This window comes from Myxine glutinosa, chromosome 6, assembly GCF_964187855.1.
Source record: "Myxine glutinosa chromosome 6, kmMyxGlut1.1, whole genome shotgun sequence".
NCBI lineage: Eukaryota > Metazoa > Chordata > Myxini > Myxiniformes > Myxinidae > Myxine > Myxine glutinosa.
This window is the reverse complement of record NC_136266.1, coordinates 182,846,739-182,856,238: the sequence shown is the minus strand read 5'-3', so window position 1 is coordinate 182,856,238 and position 9,500 is coordinate 182,846,739.

Below are 9,500 nucleotides of genomic sequence, written 5' to 3'. Positions count from 1 at the left end.
AACTCACAATCCTCATGGGAGAGCTCGATGACAAACAACTGGATATCCTTTATGATCCTTCTCCAAATTACACATTTGGTGAGCCGTTATTATAACGTGGGTAGAAGGAAAGCTCAATTTGATTTGTACGCTGTGATTCTCATGCTAACTATACCGTCATGTAAGACAAACACATTCGTGTTGGAGTCATTCACCCCAATCCTTGTTATACATTGTACTTGTAACACAACCCATGCTTTCCGAGCATTTATTGAAAAGGTAGCAAAGGCCATCGACAAGAATTCAAACACAGTTGGCATTTTCCTGGACTTTTCCAAGGCTTTTGACACAATATACCATGAAATTATTTTGCATAAATCACTTTAATCTCTGATATTATGATATTACAGAATTAGGTATTATAGAATATTCATTATTATCGAACAATGAATTCTATAATACGATGGAATTAGGGGAAAAGCGTTGGAATGGTTCGGAAATTACTTAAGTTGCTCTCAGACTCCCAATCTAGTCCAAAAGTAGTAGCGGGGTGCCCGGACACTCATTCATTTCAAATTGATGCAAAAGTTTCGTTTTCAGTACCAATTTGAAGGTAAGGGCCTATAGAACAATTTTAGTTCGAGTGTCAATCACGCATATAATTATTTTTTTTCGTTTTTTTTTTTTTTACTCATATATGTTCGGACAGAAAATAACATTTTTGCAAGTTTATATACTCATATAAACTCTTCTTTTTTTTCGTCACGAATCTTCCCCATACCCACTTGCGTTGTCATCCGAAGGGTCCCTCAACCTTAGTACCAAGTCAGATTTGTTGGTATGCATCGTGGAAGCCAGTACGAGTAGCGCTATTTCTGTCGACGAGGAGCTAGTTGCGCCAGATGTTTACGACTTCATTGTTATTGACGGTGGAGTACTGATACACTCACTTCCTGGTACTGTCCAAGGAAACATCTTTGATTCATATTTCGACAAGGTATTCTGCCCAAGAGTTCGCCACGACTTGAAAAGATCGACAAGAGTAGACATTGTCTGGGACCAGTATCGTGCACTGACAATCAAAGGAGGCACAAGGGAGAAACGAGGAACAGGCACCCGACAACGCGTATCTGGTACTGCCATAATCCCAGAAAATTGGCAGAGGTTTCTGGCGAACGTTGATAACCAGAAGGAACTGTTCTCATTCCTGTCAAAAAAGATAACAGAAGGATAGTTCCCAGATGACAAGGATGTCTACATCACTGCAGGTGATCAAGTCCACCATGTTGGAAACAGTCCACCATGTTGGAAACAGTCCACCATGTTGGAAACAGTCCACCATGTTGGAAACAGTCCACCATGTTGGAAACAGTCCACCAATGGATCAATACAACCATGACGAAGCTGACACTCGTGTCCTAGTACATCTCGTCCATGCCCTCCAAACATCGTCACTTGGGATGGTTCATACTGGAGACACAGATGTTGTCGTAATCCTTCTGAGTAATGTCCATCACATCAAGGCTCTGAATCCGGCCGCAGAAATCTGGATCTCCTTCAAAGCGGGAAAGACAACCAGAATGATCTCGCTGAACACTATCGCCACAAACCTGGGCACGACAACGTGCAAACTGCAAAGCCATGGCCCTCTTCCACGCATTCACTGGATCAGGCAGCACGTCTTCCTTCAAGTTTAAGGGTAAGCGATACTGCTGCAAGTTGATGCACGAAGTGTCATCCCTCATGGAGGAATTTGCAACTATCGTCGACACTCCATTCCAAACATCGCCAAGGCTGAAAGAAGTGGCAACGAACTTTGTCTGTAGGTTGTACTCCAATGAGTCAAACGAGCACAATGGCGTTGACCTCGTCCGAAAGAGGGTTTTCTCACAGAAGACTAGGGACGTGGAGAGAATTCCCCCAACGAGTGATGCTTTGGATCAACATCTCAAAAGGAGTGTCTTCCAAGCGAGCATCTGGACAACAGCGCAAAGGTCCATGATGCCCGTCAACAACCCCACTAATCATGGGTGGAAGGAAGAGGACGGCAAGCTGCTTCCCATTTGGACCTCGCTGCCCCTCACCAAGGATGTATTCCACCTGGATGTGAAGTGCACTTGCACAAGTACCTGCGCTCTGTGCAAGTGCATGAGGGCAAAGTTGAAGTGCACACGTCTGTGCAAATGCAAATGCGAGAAGTAGCTGGAACAGAACAAGTTCCAATACTGACATGTATATATGGTCGATTTGTTAGCCACTTTCTTATTAAAACTATTGTTCAAGGAGTTATTCAAGCAATTGTCTAAGCAATTACTCACCACCATATTGTAGCACAGTTAAAAGATAAATAAAAATGTCACTATATCATTGGGTCCGACTATAATTGTCCAGTTTATTTTTTTTAAACATGTTTCAACTTACCGGGCCTATGACCCTTGGTCTTTTTTTGTGGATATGCGCGGATACCGGCAAAATTATTGCTTCTATGGGCAATATGCTTGAAATACAAGTTGATACTCCTGATCCTGAATCCATACATAACTCATATGTTCAGATCGGATCATCCAATCAAAAGTTATAACAGTTTCCATATTTCGCATAGGCCGATGGGGGGTCCGGAACCCCCCACGTCCCCAGAAGACCCATTTTTGATCTGAGTGCTTGACACTCGAACCAAAATTGTTCTATAGGCCTTTACCTTCAAATTGGTACTGAAAACGAAACTTTTGCATCAATTTGAAATGAAAAGAAAAAATTACCCATGCACGGCCCCCCACTATAGTGACGTGTGGAGCAGCACAGGGTTCCATTTTAGGATCGCTATAATAGCCGGCGAAGCCGGTGTTGTGAATGAACGCGTACGTATTATGTTGAAAAGCCAGATTTTGCTGGATCCCTTGAGAATTTTGAAGCTTTGACGCACCAAATCGCTCAATGGAGGCCGCCATCTTGGGGATGCGGAAGTATGCATAACAAATTGAAAAAAGTTCAATAGGAGTTTGTGTCACCCGTCTTTGTTTGATTCACAATCTTATGCACCTCTAATTTGTAATTAAAATACTTTAAGACCAACCTCGGCCCGCACGGGCCTGGTTATCTTCAACGAACGAACGAACGAAAATCGTTCGAAACGACGAACGAAAATCAACGAACTTCAACGAACGAAAATCGTCACCAAACACCGGAACCAATGAGATTCGAGCATTTGAAAAAATATTTCAAAAACCAAATCACGCAATGGAGGCCGCCATCGACCGGATGCGGAAGTTTGCATAACAAATTGAAAAAAGTTCAATAGGAGTTTGTTTCACTCGTCTTTTTTTGATTCACAATCCTATGCACCTCTAATTTGTAATTAAAATACTTTAAGACCAACCTCTTTCCCTGGGCCCTGGTTATCTTCAACGAAAATCGTCACCAATTACCGGAACCAATGAGATTCGAGCATTTGAAAAAATATTTCAAAAAAGCTTTTTACCACATTTCGGACGCTGAAAACGACGTCAAATATTCTAAAATTGACGAATAATTATTTTTTTAGAAATCTCGCGGCCGTCGGGGATAGTTTTTCACGGCCGGAAATATCCAAAGTTGAGACGGAATTCACCAAATTAATCAAGAAGGAAATTTTATAAATTTTAATCTCATCCAGAATGCAAATGGTGTCATTTTGAACTAGGTACGGTACCTACTACACCTACCTACTACCAACTACCTAACCTACTGATGCCATAGTGATGGGTAAAATAGTGGCAAGAGGCTTTGGCTTCGCCGGCTCATTGCGGCTTTGCAGTCGGGTACTAGTAATTTATATTATTGATTTTTACAGATCATCTGAAGTTTTGTCTTCTATATTGTTTGCTGATGTTTCTCATCTATTTTTCTCTCATCCTGATCCCAACCTTCTAACTAGGACTATAAACCTTGAGCTAGCCCATGTATTGGACTGGATAAGGACAAATAGACCATCATTAAATCTGGATAATACAAACGTCATCCTCTTTAGTAATTCACTTTCTGTGCTCCCCGAACCTATTCCCATAAACAAACAAAGTTTGCAGAACTTTGCAGAACACTGAGTGTTCATTGATGACCACCTGTCCTGGAGATCCCACGTAAATGAGGTGTGTAAGAATATCCCGTCATGGGTAGCATCAATAGATTTAAGATTCCGCCTTTCCTAAATCTGTTATATTCCACTTTTATTTGGTCTCGGTTAACTTATTACTTACTTGCCTGGGGAAATTCCTCCAAATTATTCGTGAATAAAATCTTATTATTAAAAAAAAGAACCATGAGAAATGTTTGCAGTAAAGGTTATGGGGGAACTCACTAATATATCATTTTACGAAAATAATATTCTCAAGATAGAGGAATTTATTAGTATAACCTTTGCTCCTTTGTGTATCATTTAGACAGAGACGACCGACCAAATGCACTCACACAATTATTTACAATAACGAGAACAACACTCTTCGTCATCATGACCTCGACCGATATGCCTCCGCCCACATCATTACATCATTATAATACCTGTATCAAGTTTGATTTAAATCCATTCAGCTGTTCTCAAGTTATCACATTTTCACCTGACATGACCTCTGACCTTTGACCAAATTACCCCAAAATTTAATCAGTTCATGTTTGCAGCATTGAACATATTTGTACCAAGTTTGAATTGGATCACTTCAGCTGTTCTCAAGATATATACCTATTACAGACTTTGACCTTTGACCTCTTGACCCCAAAATCTATTCAATTCATCTTTCCATCATTATACATAATTGTATCAAATTTGGTCAGAATCCCATCACTGGTTCACAAGTTATCGTGGTAACAGGATTTTTTAAATCTAACATGACCTCTGGCATTTGACCTTTGACCCCAAATTCTAAGCAGTAAATCTTTACATCATTATACATACTTGTACCAAATTTGAATTAGATCACTTTATCTGTTCTCAAGTTATAGACCTATTACAGACTTTGACCTTTGACCTCTTGACCCAAATTCTAATCAGTTATCCTTTACATCATTATACATACCTGCAAAAAGTTTGAATTTGATCACTTCAGCCATTCTCAAGTTATTAATAGACCTGTAACAGCCTTTGACCTTTGACCTCTTGACTCCAAAATGTAATCGGTTAATCTTTACATCATTATACATACTTGTACCAAATTTGAATTAGATCACTTTATCTGTTCTCAAGTTATAGACCTATTACAGACTTTGACCTTTGACCTCTTGACCCAAATTCTAATCAGTTATCCTTTACATCATTATACATACCTGCAAAAAGTTTGAATTCGATCACTTCAGCCATTCTCAAGTTATTAATAGACCTGTAACAGCCTTTGACCTTTGACCTCTTGACTCCAAAATGTAATCGGTTAATCTTTACATCATTATACATACTTGTACCAAATTTGAATTAGATCACTTTATCTGTTCTCAAGTTATAGACCTATTACAGACTTTGACCTTTGACCTCTTGACCCAAATTCTAATCAGTTATCCTTTACATCATTATACATACCTGCAAAAAGTTTGAATTCGATCACTTCAGCCATTCTCAAGTTATTAATAGACCTGTAACAGCCTTTGACCTTTGACCTCTTGACTCCAAAATGTAATCGGTTAATCTTTACATCATTATACATACCTGTACCAAGTTTGAATAAGATCACTTCAGCCATTCTCAAGTTATTAATAGACCTGTAACAGCCTTTGACCTTTGACCTCTTGACTCCAAAATGTAATCGGTTAATCTTTACATCATTATACATACCTGTACCAAGTTTGAATAAGATCACTTCAGGCATTCTCAAGTCTGGCTGGCAGTCCCTCTGTCCATGATAGGTTTTCGTTACTGCGATAACCTGAGAACGGCTCAAGGGATCTTAGTTAATCTTGGTGCAGATATGTATAATGAGGGAAAGATGAACTCATTAGATGGTGGGGTCACGAGGTCAAAGGTCAGAGGTCATATTAGATTTTTAAAATCCTGTTACCACGATATCTTGTGAACCAGTGATGGGATTCTGACAAAATTTGGTATAAGTATGTATAAGGATGAAATTATGGACATATTTGATTTTTGGGTCAAGAGGTCAAAGGTCAAAGGTGAAAGTATACAATAGGTCTATATCTTGAGAACGGCTGAAGTGATATAATTCAAACTTTGTACAGGTATGTATAATGATGTAAAGATTAACTGATTAGATTTTGGAGTCAAGAGGTCAAAGGTCAAATGTCAGATGTCCTGTCAGGTAAAAATTCTGTTACCGAGATAACTTGTGAACCAGCCATGGGATTTTCACCAAACTTGGCATAATTATATATTATGATGTAAAGACAAACTAATTCTATTTTGGGGTGAAGAGTTCAAAGATCAGAGATCATGTTAAGTTACATTTATTTCGTTACCACAATAACTTAAGAACGGCTGAAGGGATCCAAGTCAAACTTGGTGCAGGTATCTGTATAATGAGGTAAAGATTAACTAATTAGATTTTGGCATCAAAGGTAAGGATTGAGGTTGATTTAGTGATTTTGATGAGGGCAGAAATAATATCAGGTAAAAATGTGATGCTTGACACCAGCTGAATGGATTTAAATCAAAGTTGATACAAATATGTAAAACAATGTGACAATGTGTATGGGGTTACATGCTGCTTGAATACCTGGTTACTCCCTCCTCCCTCCGGTATGATAGACCTGAGCCTAGTCCTGGTGGTGGGGTTGCTATCTTTATCAAAAACTCTCTTCCTCACTTGCCCTGCACTGCCTTCTCTCCACCTCACCCCCAGGAGTACCTCTGGCTACGGCTTCCTCTCCACTCCCTCCTTTTGTTCATATGTGTGTTGTACCATCCACCAAACAGTGATGACTCCATTTACATCTCGCTGTCTGACAACATGGTCCAACTTCCATCCACCCATCCCAACTCTCTCTTCCTCATTTGTGGCGACGTCAACTGTCATCATGCCAGCTGGCTGGATGTGGGCTCCTCTCTCACCAGCCATGGCATCTCAGCAAAGGACTTCTGCGACTCATTGGGACTGACACAATCTGTCAATTTCCCGACCCGGATCTCATTCAACAGAGCATCTTCTCTTCTAGACTTGGTTATGACTAACTTCCCTGCAAATGTCTGCTGCTCTTCTTCTGCTCCAATCGGCTCATCTGATCATTTGCTTGTTAAAGTGGACATCTCTCTGGCCATTCTCAGAGAGCGTCCTCAGCGTCGACGAGTCTGGCATTTCACTCAGGCCAACTGGCACGGTCTTCAAGCAGCCATCAATCATCTGGACTGGTCTCCCATCTCTACCGCCTCTGACATCAACTCTTCCTGGGAATTCTTCCAAAGTAAACTGCTCTCTCTCATGCACAGATTTATCCAATCTCGTCTTCAGTTGTCATACGCTTCCTCCCATCCATGGTACACTGAATCTTGTGGTGAGGTAGTTGCCCTGAAACTTGCCTTCACCTTATGGAAGGCTAATACAACTGAAGGCAATCTCAGTTCCTTTCACAAAGCTCGGAACAAGTGTGTGTCTTCCCACAGGAGAACCAGGAAACAATATCTCTCCACTCTCAAGATTGAACTCTCAAACCGATCTCCCTCCTCCAAATCCTGGTGGCATCTGGTCGAATCTGTTTCTGGTGTTTGTTCCCTCTCCATCCCCTCCCTTACCTCAAAGGCTACACAGTTGACACTGCACGTGACAAAGCCGAATGCCGCAACTCTGTGTTTGCCTCAAAATCTTGTGTCCCTAACCCATCGCTCTCTGTACCCACCTTACCCAGTCGAACCCATCTGCTCATGGACTCTGTGTCCTTCTCTCCTGACAAGGTGGAGAGGTTTCTGTCAAACCTCGACTCTGATTCTACAACTGGACCAGACGACATCAGCCCACGGATCCTAAAATCCTGCTCTGCCGCTCTTTCACACCCTCTCTCTATTCTTTCACCCTCTCTTTTGCTCAAGCTCATCTGCCATCTGCTTGGAAATCAGCAAACATTTCCGCTTTACACAAAAAGGTGCAAAAACAGATCCTTGCAACTACAGACCAATCATCCTGCTCCTAATAATCAGCAAAGTCATGGAATTGACAATCGCTTCTGCTATCAAATCCGTCCTCTTCTCCAATGGCTTGATCTCGGATCAGACCAGGTCACTTTACTCTGGAGATGCTGCTGCTGCTGTCTCAACAATGGATGGAGGTCCTCAATGCCAAACAGGAAATGAGAGCTGTCTCCCTTGACTTATCTCGTGCCTTCGATACGGTCTGGCACCCCGCTCTGCTCACCAAACTATTGTTACGGATTCGTCACTTCCGTTGTGGTGGTTTTCATCCACTTGAAACATTTCTGGTTCCATGTATTATTATTAGTATTGTTGTTTGAGGGAAATAGCAATTATTATTGTCAAAAGGGTAAAAGGGTATTGTTTTAAATGAAACAAGAACAGGACGGCGACGAAGAGGAAGAGAAAAGAAAGAGGGCGGAGCGAGTCGAGTCGGACAAGAAAGCCGAGTTGCTCCGAGTTCTGAAACGAACGTTGGTGAGCTAGAGTCACTGGCGAACTTTCGGGTTTCCGGGATAGGAAATTCCTGTGACAGAGTTGTCATTGCTGTGATTGATCAACCTGCGTGTCAGGTTTTGGGCATTGCATTCCGAGGAGAATTAGCTCTGGGCCGGTACATCTCAAGAGCGGGTCATCGGCCATTTTGACTCGCACAGGACTTGTGCTTCGCTCGCGGTTTCGTTTCTTTTCGACCATTGTCACCGCATTCAGACGTCGATCTGGGGCGTGTGTGTGTTGTGGCTTGAAGCTGGGAATAAGAGACATTGGGGGGAATGTTCTTGGTTCACTCACTTGGAGCAGAGTGAGTTATATATATTACGAAACTGATGGTACCATCATAGGACATATTGATTGTACTATTGAATACTATTGTTGTTGTACTGTTATTCTTGTGTGATCTTAATACAATATTTGTTGGTGAGTAACAATTGGGGTGGCTTCTCCATTAATCGTTGACACACAGAATAACACATTTTTCTACCGTGACTCCTCTCGGGGCTCGGAGGTACACCGTGACCAGGGGGTCGGGGAGGAGCACGTAACACTATCCTCCGATGGTATCCATGGAAATCTCTACGCATGGCTTGCGGACTTCCTCTCTGGTCGCAGTCAACGTGTGGCCCTGAATGGAATTCTCCCATCTCCTCTTCCTGTCCAGGCTGGAGTTCCTCAGGGCAGTGTTCTGGGCCCTGTGCTGTTTTTTTGGTCTTCATTAATGATCTCTCCGACTCTGGAAAATCCTCCCGATCTTTTTGCTTGTGACTCCACTCTCTGCAGCTCCATATCTCAACCCTCAGATCGGCAGGCAGCAGCCTCTTCTCTCTCTGCAGACCTGGACAAAATCACAAACTGGTCAAACAAGTGGAACATGTCTTTCAATCCTGACAAATCTGACACTCTCACTTTGTCTCTCCGAAAAGACCGCCTG